The sequence below is a fragment of the Pongo abelii genome, chromosome 5 (assembly GCF_028885655.2).
Source record: "Pongo abelii isolate AG06213 chromosome 5, NHGRI_mPonAbe1-v2.0_pri, whole genome shotgun sequence".
Lineage (NCBI taxonomy): Eukaryota > Metazoa > Chordata > Mammalia > Primates > Hominidae > Pongo > Pongo abelii.
This window is the reverse complement of record NC_071990.2, coordinates 32,943,240-32,957,825: the sequence shown is the minus strand read 5'-3', so window position 1 is coordinate 32,957,825 and position 14,586 is coordinate 32,943,240. Positions and strand designations below refer to the sequence as shown.

Genomic DNA, 14,586 nt, shown 5'->3' with positions numbered 1-14,586 from the left:
GGATTAGACCTACCAGATTCTTGCAATGCTAGAAATAATACCCCAGGGTGGAGATGTCTATACCTACCATCTGGAGCACCCCAGCCTCCAGAGCCCCATCACAGTAGGATGACGTAAGCAGCACTTTATTGATATCATAAATTCAATGGAAAAAAGGAAGGGCGGAGGGACTCTGGGTCTTGCAGGGGTGAGGTCACTACTAACCTCTGCTTGTTATACATTTTCATACCTTCTCTCCTGCACAACTGTATCCCGATATAATTTCTGGACTAGTAGTCGTGGAAGACTGAGATCCCATTGTCTCAAGTCAAAAGGCACTTGCTGAGAACTGACCTCCTTTTCTCCCAGGTTATTATGGTGGCCCCTTTGTATCACCTGACTCCCAGACTCCAGGTCAGCCTTGTTGGTGTGCCTTCTGAGGTGTTGAAGTTCTGGGTTTTGACCTTAGGGCTGATGTCTTGGAGATGGTCTGTGGGGTTATAGAAGGACCTATCCTTGAGGAGTTGCTGTCCCTTTTTCCCCTCCTCCTCATCCATCCATGCTGCCCCTTGGGGTCTTTGCCTGCCTGTCATCTCCTTTGCTTGGTGACAGACTACCTCTGTCTCTTATATCCTGGATAGGATTCCAGGTTTCCAGATGAGGACACTGTGGGGTGTGGGGACAGGCTCTGACACACAGGCTTTCACTTCCCAGGGACCCTGTCTGAATCTGCCCAGAGCAAGATGCTGAGTGGCCTTCGGGGTCTTGTGCTGGGGCTGATCTCTCCCGGTTTGGGCCTTGTGGCCCAGCCATTTTTGGAATAAGAAAGGTAAGGCACCTTTGAAGAAGATGGAGAGACTGGTGCTGGGACTGAGGCTTTTTGATGTAACTCGTCCTGTCTGACTCTATAATGGAAAGGCAGCTAAGGTGGGATGGAGATAGATCACAGAAATTAGGAACACTGAGAGCTGCCTGGCCTGGGTCATGTCTGCATCATTACAGAAGTGAGTGGTGGAGGGTTATTCTTAAATAGACAGGGCTCCACTCACAGATAAGATCCCTGCTCTCCTTGCCCAGAAATATGACACACAAGGTGGAAAAAAGAGTTGAGTGGGTTTTTCTGGACACTTGAACATGCTTCAGTTATTTTGCTGTTACTGAATGAATGTGGCATGAAACAAAATTCTGGAATATTCTGGAAAAAATTCTGGAAAAATTCTTGAATATTCTGAAAAGTCTCTGCTCTAAACTTCAGGGATTATTCCTCAGAATAAGACCCAACCTGTGGTATCAGTCATTCAGTGAGGCTTGGATGATGCCCCCATATCCCCAAATTGCAGAGAGTGCTGCTGAACTTGGTGGTAGGTGAGATGAGAGGGAATTACAGTTGTTACCATTCCAGTTAGTCCACGACCTGTGCATCACCAAAGCATTTAGACATCCTCTTCTGCCTTCCACAGGCCCCTTCAAGCTGTTGTTTTGTGTTCACTTTAACAGAGTAAAGTGCACTTCAGATATATTGCGATTTTTGGTTCCAGAGAGCACTGCAAGAAAGTCGAACATATCTTTTGGTTTCCCAGTTCATATAAAAGTCATGTTTACAATATACAGTAGTCTATTAAGTGTGAAATGGCATTATGTCTAAAAAAGTGCATATCTTAATTAAAATATTTTATGGATAAAAATACTAACAATCCTCTGAGCCTTTAGTGAGTTATAATCTTTTTGCTCATAGAAGGTTCTTTCCTTGATGTTGATGGCTGCTGCTGCAGTTTGAGGTGGCAGTGAGAATTTCTTAAAATGAAAGAACAATGAAGTTTGCTACATAGATTGACACTTTCTTTCATGAAACATTTTTTGTAGCATGTGATGATGTTTGATATCATTTTACCCACAGTAGACCTTCTTTCAAAATTGTAGTCAATCCTCTCAAACCCTGCTGCTGCTTTCTCAACTAAGTTATGTAATATTCTAAATCCTTTGTTGCCACTTCAACAACATTCATAGCATCTTCACCAGGGGTAGATTCCATCTCAAGAAACCACTTTCTTTGCTCATCCATAAGCAGCAGTTCCTCATCCATTCAAGTTTTATCATCAGATTGCAACAATTTAGTTACATCTTCCGGTTCCACTTCTAATTCGAGTTCTCTTGCTATTTCCACGACATCTATAGTTCCTTCCTCCACTGAAGTCTTAAACGTCTCAAATCATCCATGAGGGCTGGAATCAGCTTCTCCCAATCTCCTGTTAATGTTGATATTTCGACCTTCTCCCATGAATCATGAATGTTCTCAATGACATCTAGAATGGTGAAGGCTTTTCAGAAGGTTTTCAATTTGCTTTCCCCAGATCCATCAGAGGAATCACTGTCTCTGACAGCAATAGCCTTATGTAATGTATTAAATAATAAGACTTGAAAGTTAAAATTACCCCTTGATCCATGAGTTGCAGAATGGATGTTGCATTAGCAGGCATGAAAACAACATTCATCTCCTTGTACATATCCATCAGAGCTCTTGGATGACTAGGTACCTTGTCAATGAGCAGTAGTATTTTGAGAGGAATATCTGTCTGGGCAATGGGTCCCAACAATAGGCTTAAAATATTCAGCCAACTATATTTTAAACAGGTGTGCTGTTATCAGGCTTCGTTGTTTCATTTATTGAGCACAGGCAGAGTAGATTTAGCATAATTCTTAAGGGCCCTAGTATTTTTGAAATGGTAAATGAGCACTGGCTTCAATTTAAAGGCACCAGCTGCATTAGTCCCTAGCAAGAGAGTCAGCCTGATCTTTGAAGTTTTGAAGCCAGCATTGACTTCTCTCTAACTCTGAAAATCCTAGGAGACACCTTCTTCCAATAGAAGGCTGTTTCATCTCTATTGAAAATCTATGATTTAATGTAGCCACCTTTATCAGTGATCTTAGCTAGATCTTCTGGATAAATTGCTACAGCTTCTATATCACCACTTGCTACATCATCTTGTACTTTGGTATTATGAAGGTGGCTTTTTTCCTTAAGCCTCATGAATCAACCTCTGCTAGATTCAGACTTTTTTCCTGCAGCTTCCTCACATCTCTTGGCCTTCATAGAACTAAAGAGAATGAGGGCCTTTCTCTAGATTAGACTTTGGCTTAAGGGAATGTTGTGGCTGGTTTGATCTATCCAGATCACTCAAACTTTTTCCACATCAGCAACAAAACTGTTACTTTCTTATCATTTGTATGTTCACTTGAGTAGCACTTTTAATTTCTTTCCTTCAAGATCTTTTCCTTTGCATTCACAACCTGACTAATTGTTGAAAGCAAGAGACCTAGGTTTTAGCCCATCTTGGCTTTTGACATGTCTTCTTCACTAAGCTTAATCATGTCTAGCTTTTGATTTAAAGTGAGAGACAAGTGACTTTATTTAGAGGCCATTGTAGGTTTACTAATTGGCCCAATTTTAATGTTCTTGTGTTCTCAGGGAATAGGGAGGCCTGAGAAGAGGAAGAAAGAGAGGGAGGATGACTGGACAGTGGAGCAGTCTGAACATACACAACATCTAACAATAAAGTTCATTATCTTATATGGGTTCAGTTCACGGTGCCCCAAAACAATTACGACAGTAACATCAAACATCACTGATCACAGATCAGCATGTAATAGTAATGAAAATGTGAAATATTGCAAGAATTACCAAAATATGACACAGAGACACAAAGTGAGGACATGCTATTGGTGAAATGGTGCTGATAGACTTGCTTGATGCAACCCTTCAATTTTTTAAAAAACCACAATACTTGAGAAGCACAACAAAGCATAGCGCAATAAAATGAGGCATTCCTGTTGCCATCTCTACTCAGTTATCAGGAAAGGTAACGAGGAGCAGGTGTTGACATAAGCGCAACCTTAGTGTCCTGACAACTGCAGAGAGGCCCCAAGGGAGGGAGGGGCTGTGTTTCTTCAGGGGTTGGTGTGACATGTGATTGTTTCTTCTGTCTCCTAGAGGGTTCACGCATTGACTGCAAATATTTTTCTTTCTGGGATCTGTTACCTCTTTCTTGTCTTGTCTTGGCTTTACTCTTGTCTGTAATTCCCAGCCCCCCTTCTGTCAGGCCTGTGAGCAAGCCATTTCTGCCAGCTGTCTCACCCATCAGGACATGACTCCCACGGTGACTGAGAAGTGGTTGCCAGGTTGTCACTTGTTCTTGTCTTTCCTAAATTCCTGCCTGCAAGAAATTTCCTAAATATTTGCTCATTACCATGATAATGAGAGCTCTGCTCTCTGCTGTCTGCTGTCCCTGTTTGGACCATAAATACTTTCATAAGCTTTTACTACCTTCTTCTGTTTCTGAAAACTGATCATGAACTAAATGTCAAACTTCTTATAATTCAATAATTACTTTTTCAAAATTAAATAGATTTGTGGGTCACTTATGTTTCTAATTCTGATTGAGTAGGGTAGTGGTGTTGGTGGGAAACACTGAGCTAAGAAAGGGATCAGATTCTAGAACTTTAGTTCAGTTATGACCCCCAAAGAAGACAATGTCCAGGCAAGGACACTCAAAAATCATGAGTCCCCATACTTGGTCTAAGTCAGGTGCTACATAAGAATGTGAAATGAGATATGAAATAAATTTAATTTTCCATCATCAGTGGGGTTTGGAATTTGGGATTGTGTGCAGCAGTCTTTCCTGGCTTCTGCAATAGTCTGATTAGTTTCACTTATTTGTGCAAGTAGAATTGTTTTGCACCAGTCGTGGTACCTAATGCCTTAACTTAACCAAATGGCACCACAAATATCTTCTGGTGAGTACACTGTGTTCTTCAGGGCAAAATACAATGATTGTTAATTCCATCCAACCTACCCAATTGTATAACTACCAATGGAAGTTTTATTAGAGAGTAGCATTTTGGTTGCTTATAATGGAAACTCTATTAGTACCATCTTAAGGGGAAAAATTAATTTTGGGGTTCATGCAATCAGAAAGTTTCTAGGTGAATTTAGCTTCTGAAAAATGCCTAGATACTGGACACAAATGAGGCTTTTTTCTCTCTTCTCTTTCGGTTCCCTCCTTCTCTCTCTCTGACCCTTCTCTCCCCCTTCTGACCTCATTCCCTTCTCTCAGTGCACTTCTGTTTCATTCTATTCTATATTTCTCTCTGACTGTTTGTCCCTTCCTTTCTCTTCAAATCTCTTTTCTATCTCTGTCTGAAAGACCTCCTCCCCATTAATATATCTAATAGCTTTTCTGTCTTTCTTCGATTTGCATTTTCCCCTGTATCCATTTCTCTGAATTGCTGTTTCTTTTTCCTCTCTGTGACTCTCTCTTACATATATATATATATGTGTGTGTGTGTATATATATATGTGTGTGTGTGTGTATATATATAATTTATTATCTGCCTCTTGGGTTGTCTCTCTGTCCACCTCTTTTCCCCCCTTCCATCTCTTTACTGGCCTGTGTGCCTCACTGCCATTTTTTCCCTGTCATTCCATCTGTTCATTGTCTTTTTCTTTGTCTATATTTTATGTTTATGTTGTTTATTTCCCTGCATATTTCAGTTTCTGTTTCTCCTTGTGTGTAAGTATTTCTTTGTCTCTTGCTTGTATTCTCTGTGTGGTCTCTTTGAGTTCAGCTTTTTTCCTATTGATTACCCTTATTTTCTCCTATGAAAGTCAAACATTTCCTACATGGCTACGAAGATGGACATCTTATATTTTGAGCTCATCATCTGAATAGCAACAGATCAAATATGTCAGCTCCATTTTGATAATCTGAAGAAAGCTTAGCTTGAGTGGCATTCCAGTTTCTCAACCAATCACTTTTGCCATGCGATGTGGGACTCTGATTAGCCAGGCCTTAGATTTGAACCCACTTCTGTGTCAGGAATACAGATTTTCTTTTTCCTAAACAAAGATGGAAAAAGAATAAGGCTGGATAGGTAATAATAGTAGTGGCAATAAAAATAATAACTATCATAATCCATCATACAAAGCTCTTATATATGAAGTCTCTCTCCCTCTCTCTGTTTCTCTCTGTTCCTTTTCACATTAAAAAATTCAGAAGATGCTCCCTTTAAGTATAATATATGTAGTTCTTACACAACTGAAGCTTCATTTGTCCCATTCTAAAATGAGAAAATCCCGAATTATAAAAACCTCCAACTCCAAGAACTCTGGTGATATGAATTTCTCCTTAACTGCTTTGAACATGGCTCTTATTGGTCCTACAAACTATGATGAAATAATAGATGAATCTACCTTCAATACAGGTGGAAATAATAACATAACCACAATGAAACCATAATCAACGATCACTTCTGCCCAATGTGATGAGGTATTGAAAGGCTAGGTGAAATCTGTTGCCCGCTGCTGTTTCATGGGGATGTAATCTCTTATGGAGAAAGAACAAGTCACTAGGACACAAATGCAAAAGCAGCTGGAGTTATGTAACAGGGCACTCCTCACACACCATCCCCAACATGTGTCTGCTACTACTGTCTATTTTGGAGGGAGTCATCAACGAAAATACGGTTGGCAAAATTAGGGCAGATATCAATATCATTTGAGATTTGTCATGTCCATGTGAGTCTCTTTGGTTATGAACGTTTTCAGGTATAGATCCCCAAGATGCTCTGTTATTAAGGTTTTCTAGTGAGGAGTCAATAGCAGCTTAGCTCTTGGAGTCCTGCCCCTATTTCAGGTTTAAATAATCAGATTGGACAGTTATGAAATACTAGATCCTACCTATCTATGACTTCAGATGTGTGGGAATATTTTGCCTTTAGCTTCTTCCACACTTTTTAGTTTACATCACTGGTTTTATTTAATAAAAGAAATAACAGAAAGGCATCAGGGCAAGGAGGAATTATCCTTGATTTGTCACATTCTCAACTTCCACATTCAGCCAGTTGGTGAATTCTATCAATTAAATGATAAAATATTTCTCAACTTAGTCCATTTTATTCATCTTCTTTGTAACCAGTTGACTTTAAGATACTGCCATTTTCCTCCTGAATTGTTGAAATAGCCTCCCACCCCATCGCCCTACTTCCTTCTTGATTCCTAAAGTTCATTTTCCACACAACTGCTAGAAATGTTTATAAAACTCAAACTATATCACATCTATATGATGATTAAACACCTCAAATGTTTTCTTATGGCATCTAGAATTAAACCTAGATTTATTACCTGGCTAATAAAATCTTCTGCCTGGCTAATAAAATCTTCTGTGATCTGCCCTTTGCCCATACTACTGAGTTCATTGTCTACCTTTTAACTGTCTCGTTTTATCAGTTTGGGTAACACCAGCTGCTATCCAGAATAAAGAGAAAAATATCAGGGGACTAGCTAAATAGACATTCTCTTCTTATTCACGTAACAGTCCATTGCCAGATTGCTAATAGTCTAGATATTTTTTTCCACATAGTGACTCAGGGACCCAGGCCCTTCACATGTTGTGATTCTGCTCTTTTACTGGACTTTTTGCCCTCTGCTTCCAATGATGAAAGGCAAAAGAGAGAGGGTGGAGAAGGCACACTTATTACTTAATTCCTTGGTGTGCCAGCAACACACTTCACTTTCAGTCACATTTCATGGTGAGAACTAGTGATGTGATCCCACCTAGATGAAAAAGCGTGAAAGTGGAGTTCTTACTTGGACTGCCATTTCTGAGCAATATCTCTAAGCAGCAGGAGGAGGAGTGCACAAATTTTGGTGGAAATCCAACCATCTCTGCCACTGACCTCATTTCTGTTTTTTTAACATTTCAGGTTTGGTCTACGTTAGGGTGGTTTCTTCTGCCCGGAATATTTCTTTTCCTGATGGTTATATGTACATTGTCTTATTTCTAGCTCCTTTATGTTATTATGTTTCAGCTTAAATATAACCTAAGAAAAGATTTTCCTGATGACCAAATTTGGAGTTGCCACTCAGTTACTCTTAATTAAATATTAATTTTCTTCATATCAGTTATCACATTTGTGATAGCCATATATTCAATTGTAAGACCTGGTAGTTGAACAATTATTTTTAAAAGTCAATTGCAGTTGAGAATAATTAGAATGATTTGTAAATATATAATGTGGTAAACATTTTATTTTAACTTAAGTAAATACATGTATACATGTATATTTGTTTGGCAGTATGTTGACATAGAACCAAACCTTCACTTGGAGAATGTGTCTGTTGTTTAGAGTTTTAGGTTATCTTAAATGCCTAAACAACACCCATAACAAACTTTCTATCGTATCAAATTTTAGTTTTTTAAAAAGTTTATGAGAATTTAGAGTGAAACATTACAAAGAATTCTGAATTTAGAAACCCTTTAGATTTTCACCTCATTTTCTCCATTTTAAAAGTTATTTTACCTATATCCAATTTAATAATATTTTATTAGACAACTTATCTTTATTTCCAAAGCATTTAATGATTTAAGAACTTAAAATTTCCCTTTTAAAATTCATAATGAAATATTTACTTTATTTAAATATATAATTACAATAACAAGTCAATTGAGATGAACAGGTTTGTTAGCAAACGCCAGCAACTTTTGGTAAACATTAAACTCAACTAATGGAAGCAGAAATATACAGGAAGGCCAAAGAACAGCTGTGAGCTGTTGGCATGTCACGGGCATCAGCTTGTTTACTGAAGAAATGAAATATGCCAGTTAAACCAACAAATCAATTCAATGAAATTGTATATTCTACCTGGTCATTTTGTTTTTGCTTAATTGATCATAATATAAACATATAATCTCTTATTTTTCTGGTCTCTGTCAATCTATTGATCTACAATTATTATCTATCATTATCATTTATTCATCTATTTATTTAGAGTATAAAATCAAAAGAGAGACCTTGTCTATTTTGTTCAACAATATTCTAAGTATTTAGAACACCGCCTGGTATACAGTAGGTGCTTAATAAATATTTGCTGGTTGACTACATGATGACTTTTTCTTCAGGAATTCACCTGTCTCTCAAATCTTTCCTCCTTTCTTGGAAATGTTTTGGTACTCCTGTGCCAATATCACACATTATTATTTTATAATATACTTTGATATCTAGGGTGCCCTCTTCCTCATTCTTGATTTTCCTTCGCAAAATTTTCTTGGCTATTTTTGTCCATTGACACATATATGGTGGTAGTGGTGGTAATATTTTCATAAGGCAGAATTCCATCATTATTATTCAGTATTAACTTTTGTGTTTTCCACATTTCCCTTTTATTAATATGAAATGATGTTATTTAAAATGGTATTTTAAAAATCTTCAATATTGTATTTTCTACAGAAATACAATGCTTTATCATACAAGACCTTCAAATCAACAATCTTGCTACACACTCTTATCAATTGCATAGTCCACCTTTGAAATTATTTTGTGTATTTCCTTTGTACATAGTTATAACATCTGCTAAAAATGATAGCTTTTCTTTCTCTTCAAACTTTATAGCTTCTTCTTTTTCTGTCTCTACTGCATTGGAAGGGACATAAAATAAACACCTAGTAGATGTTATAGCTGCCATTCTTGTTTTGTTTTTCAGCCTACCGGATATGCCTATATTGAAGTTCTTATTCTAAGGCTTTGTCTTAGGTTTTTAATGCCAGAAACAAGAGAAAATAATTACTATCTAATTTCTATGAACCAGAGAAAACATGTCAAGAAGAGATGGGTTCTCTATGGTATCCTATTCATTACTCAAAATGTAAGTTTTATATGGATTTCGAATATAGCTAACTCTTTGATGTTGCTCAAGTCTTCCATTCTGTTCTGGTTCTCCATGAAAAAATAAAGAGGCCATCAGTTACCCACTGGGACTCAGTGTGCTGAACGAAAATTCCCAAGAAGAAGATCAATTTCAGGGGCAATTGGGAGGAGGGTCTTCATGTCTTGGCCTTGAGGGTGAAGATGCTGAGGACTCCCCCTGATCAAGGTAATAAATGATCACTGAAAACAGACACGACCCCAGAATCCATATTCCTACATATAGTGCCAACTAGAGTAGGAGTTCAAGTCACAATTTATTTATTTATTACAGAAGAGGGTGTTGAGTTGCCATCAAAAAGGTTTTTTATTCTGTCTGTTCAAGTGGTAGACATGGAGTATTGAATAGCTACAGAGAACAAAATTTACCTTAGTTGATTTTGAGCGGAAAGGAGTTTATTACAGACCTTAATATAGCTTAGAGAATCATCAGGACAACAGAAGGAACTGAATCAGGCAACCAAGGAAACCACCTCCTCTTCTACAATCAGGAACTCATGCTGCCCAGAACAGCCATATTTGGGAAGCTCCTCCATTCAGTAAACCCCCACGATCACCTGCTACAATATGCACCAGTAACAGACACCCTGCATGCTGCCTCTTTATATCCATGAAGTCAGTTATCAGACATGAAAATCTCTCCTAATTCTGACACAGAAAATAAGGCACCCCTACACTGGTGTCTTTTCAGGTCAAAAAAAAAAAAAACCCCTCAGCATGTCCAAACTTTACCAGAATGCCTCTGATTGGCTAAATCTAAATGACATCAAATGCTCTCCAGGAAATGTTCTTTTCAGTTGTACATCTTTTGCAGTACAGGAGAAATGCACCAGAAGAGGTTGAGAGGTATGTTTCATAACAATCCACTACATATGGGAATAGGGACACTCAAACCTTCTGCATTTGTATTAGTAACACAATTTCCAGATCCAATCCTCTGCAATGGAAACTAGGAGGGATGGCGTCATTACAGAATAGATAATGTGCATATCAATAATTTTTAGGACCAATAGACCTTTTCTACTTAATATACCACCAACACCAACAACAAATTTTTTGTTAATCCAGTGCCAAGGAGAAATAATTGACATGCCTGTCTCTTATTCCATATTTTAAGCTATTTGTATGGCTTGCTTTCTTTAATGAATGATAAGCTCATTATCTCTTCTTAATCTTTCAAGCCATAGGCTTTGGTTTCAGTCTAGAGAAGCCAGCATTACCACAATGTCCCTTTCAGTCGGCTGTGGCCAGGAAGTTTCCAGAAAATCACAGGGCAATCCGAGTAGCTCTTCTACAATGTGTTTTTCTCTACAGTTTTACTTATTCCACAATATAACATTCTTTTTGTCTCTCAATAAACTTAAGTACACTAACTCCCTATCTGTTTCTCTAACATGCAGATTTGTTCCTTCCTTAGCAATTTTCACTTATGTTCTTGCTGTGTGGAGTGGTTTGCTATGGATTTTGAATAGCTGGCTTTTTCTTATCATTCAGGTCTCTTTTCAAATAGAGTATTTCTAGAATAACTATTTCTAGTCACTCAACCTAAAGAAGTTCCCTCAAATCACTCCCAATTACTTTTGTTTTTCTCCTCTGAGAGCACTCATTGCTATATGATAAACATTCTTCACTTATTTGATTTCTTTGATAGCAGCAACCTTATTTGTCTCATAAAACATTGTCTCTCTAACTTAGATTATTACATAGCCTATATTAGATAATAATATAAACAAAACCCATATAAATTAATCATTAGTACTAATCTCCATTTTAGTCAGATGACACTGAGCTAATCATATAGTAATTAATACACATGCTAAATAAGTAACTACTTCTATTTCAAGCTCTATCTCTTCTTTGCCACACTATCATGCCCTAGTTTCAAATTGTGTAGATTTAGCCTCCTTCCATCCCCAACCATGATCCTAGCTTTCCACACAACCATGACTCAGCCCCAACTCTACCTAATCCTTAGTGCCAAGCAGCCTCTTATCATCCCTACTTGTCCTTTGAACCAACCACACTTGGATAAGAGTTACCTCCATAGCAAAGTAAAACCCAGTGTAAATAAGCCCTTTTCAAACACATACACACACACACACACACACACACACACACACACTTGGTTTTACAAACAAGATCCCAAACCTTTTCCTTTCATGGTTGGAAGTTTGAAATAATGTAAATAAGCAATTCTGCTCTAATTTCCCTTCATCCTCAGTATCAAATGGAAACCAAACCAAAACAAGTCAAATTACCATAAAAGACAAAAATCTTCACATTAAAAGAGTAATGAATAATAAACACTTTAATATATTCTTTAAATAAGAGAAATCTTCGTTTCATCATGTTGGCAATCCTAGTGAAAACCTGTACTCAAAGTTTAAAAGAAAATTATTTTTTAAAAGACTTCTTGATTTCAGTATCAAGTGTAAAAGGCAAAGCCTTGTAAAATTATAAGATTTTTATTTAAACACGAACAATTAGCCAATAAAAGAATCTTTTCCTTATGAATATGAAATGGGGTACAGATTACTGGAGCAACCCTTTTCCTTTATGATATGAGTCATAATTAAAAAATAACCTACAGTTTATATGGTTTGGCTGTGTCCACACCCAAATCTCATCTTGAACTGTAGTTTCCATAATTCCCACATGACTTGGGAGGGATCCAGTCAGAAGTAATTGAATCAGGGGAGTGGGACTTTCCCATGCTGTTCTTTTAATAGTCTCACAAGATCTGATGGTTTTGTAAATGGGAGTTCCGCTGAACAAGCTCTCTCTTGCCTGCTGTCATGTAAGACATGCTTTTGTTTCTCTTTTGCCTCCCACCATGATTGTGAGGCCTCTCCAGCCATGTGGAACTATGCGTCCATTAAACCTCTTTCCTTTATAAATTACCCAGTATTGGATATGTCTTTATTAGAAGCGTGAGAGCAGACTAATACAGCAGTTATCTCACGGCAGTTTATTATGAATATCTTTTTTATTAGAATATGTTAAACATCTTCTCACACTATTAGTTCCTGTGAGGTCTGATTGTTAAAAAGAGCCTGGAAGCTTCCTCCTCTTTCTCTTCCTTCATCTCTCTCCATGTGATATCTGCACATGCCGGCTCCCCTTCTTCCGCCACAAGTGGAAGCACCCTGAGGTCCTCATCAGATGCAGATGCTGGTGCCATGCTTCTTGTACAACCTGAAAATCATGAGCCAAATAAACTTTTCTTTATTAAAAAAGAATATATTGAACATCTAAACTGATGCAATGTAATAAAACGTATTTAATTTAATCCTATTACCATTTTTTCTTTTCAATGTGTTCTTTGGGGTTAGCCAACTCCTTCCCTTGAATGAGCATTCAGGAAGGCTTCGTAACCTCTCTGATAATGTTTAAGTAAAAAAGGAAAGGTATTCAATTAGCCCCATTCAATAGTCAAATTTCTATATTTTATTCAAAACTGAGGCCTCACACTCTTGCCTATTCAAGGGTGTTGCAGATGAGAAGCTCACAAACAGTGAAGGTGAAAATTAGCTTCTTTTGTTTCTACAGCTTGTGCTTCTCTTTCTTTTACTTGATGTAGTTTCAGACCCCTGCGAGTTGAGGCATGAAGAGCAGAAGAGGATAGTTTTTACTTGCCTGATATTTCAGGTGCTTGGATTGAATATTCTAGGGAAAACAGATGCATAAGAAGACTCTATTGTGAATATTTTCATGAATTCTTTGAGAATCCACACTCCTCTAGTTCAGAGCCCAGTTAGGGCTACTGCATCTCCATTCTCATGGAATTCTCAGTCACTAGACACTCTGGAATACTAGCAGCCTCTTTCTTCTATGATCTGTTTCTCTTGGAGGCTGCCTTGAGATACTAAGACAAGCAGACCCCAGACCTTTCCCTTACTTTTGGTCTATGTTGATTGCCAAGGAAACATGAATCTCTTTCCTTCTGGAAGTCAGGCAAATCCTAGTGTAGCTACTTGTTCTTTACTCTGCTTGAAAATGGTACGTGAGTGCTAGGAAGGCAAGAGTGTGGTCCCTTTAAATGATAGGGAAGCGGGAAACAGAAGTGCTGGGTAGAGGAGGGTATGGTCCCTGGCTAGGGCTCCACCCCCACGGACCTAGGTGAGAACAGGCATTTCCTGTCCAAATGTTGCATTTCCCAAGACCACTCTGGCCTGCCATGCCCCATCCTGTGCCTATAAAAACCTGAGACCCTAGCAAGGCAGGGACAGAAGCTGCTGAACGTTGAGAGAGAGCACATCAGCAGAGGAACATACCCACTGGGGCTTCAGGAGCTGTAAACATTCACCCCTAGGCACTGCTGTGGGATCAGAGCCTCACAGCCTGACCATCTGTATGCTCCCCTGGAGGTCTCAGCAGCAGGCACTGGAGAAGAGAGCCACATCGTACTCCCTGCAAAGGGAACAATGGAATTTTTTCTGTTTCAAAAACATATAGATAAGTTGACTCTCAGACTTCAGTATTCTTCAGCATACCCCAGGTACCAATCTACTGAATTGTCCAAACTCTGGAATATGTATGTACATTAAACTCTCCAAGAGGTTTTTTCATACGAAGATTTTTAAAATTTGAAATTCATTATTCATTAAAAGTATTTTTGGCTGGGCGTGGTGGCTCACACCTGTAATCCCAGCACTTGGGGAGGCTCAGGTGGGCAGATCACCTGAGGTCAGGAGTTCGAGACCAGCCTGGCCAACATGGTGAAACCCTGTCTCTACTAAAAATACAACAATTAGCCAGGTGTTGTGGTGTACGCTTGTAATCCCAGCTACTTGGGAGGCTGAGGCAGGAGAATCACTTGAACCTGGGAGGCAGAGGTCGCAGTGAAATGAG

At 38.4% G+C, this 14,586-nt stretch overlaps 1 long non-coding RNA gene across 1 annotated transcript; it reads right to left on the bottom strand.

Moving 5' to 3' along the window:
- Nucleotides 1-5,662: 5,662 nt before the first annotated feature.
- Nucleotides 5,663-13,381, bottom strand: LOC129059917 (uncharacterized). Its single transcript, XR_008526124.1, has 3 exons — nucleotides 13,205-13,381; nucleotides 12,751-12,930; nucleotides 5,663-5,872 (listed from the first exon to the last, which is right to left on the bottom strand). It is a non-coding gene; the product is annotated as an uncharacterized LOC129059917 (long non-coding RNA).
- Between the last annotated feature and the right edge of the window lie 1,205 nt (nucleotides 13,382-14,586).